Raw genomic sequence first — 511 nt, forward strand, 5'->3', positions numbered from 1 at the left:
TTGTTTCCTGCATGACAGCTGTACATTTGTCAGAATCCCCCACCCCCCCGCCACGCCAGCCTCCCCCCTCCCGGCCCCCCAGTCTCAAATATGCACCAACTTGATCCGCGCTCGCTCTTGTTTCCTTGAGACTGACTGGTCTCACTTCTCCCGATGTCCCACTGTCACCCTTAGTTGAGCTTCTCTTCACTCCTTCTCCCTTTCGTTTTCATTGTGGTAGTTTCTTTCTTGCCCCCCACCCCCATTCGCCAGCCCTATTTTCCTTCTCCTTCCCCCCCTTTTTCCTTCCCCCCCTCCCCCACTCCATTTTCTAGCTATCTTTCTTACAGTTCTCTCTTTTCTCCTTGCCTCATACCCCTCCAGGAAAAAAATGTTGAATTCTTCTGTTTATTGCCAAGACATCTCTTGCCTTTACCTTTTTGGAACAGGTTGGGGGACACCATGGGTGTCAGCCGAGCAGCTCCCCAAACCATTCATCTCAGAGGCTAGGTTCTGGATGAAAGGTCAAGAT

Source organism: Phascolarctos cinereus, unplaced genomic scaffold (genome assembly GCF_003287225.1).
Source record: "Phascolarctos cinereus isolate Bilbo 61053 unplaced genomic scaffold, phaCin_HiC Scaffold_2;HRSCAF=192, whole genome shotgun sequence".
Taxonomy (NCBI): Eukaryota; Metazoa; Chordata; class Mammalia; order Diprotodontia; family Phascolarctidae; genus Phascolarctos; species Phascolarctos cinereus.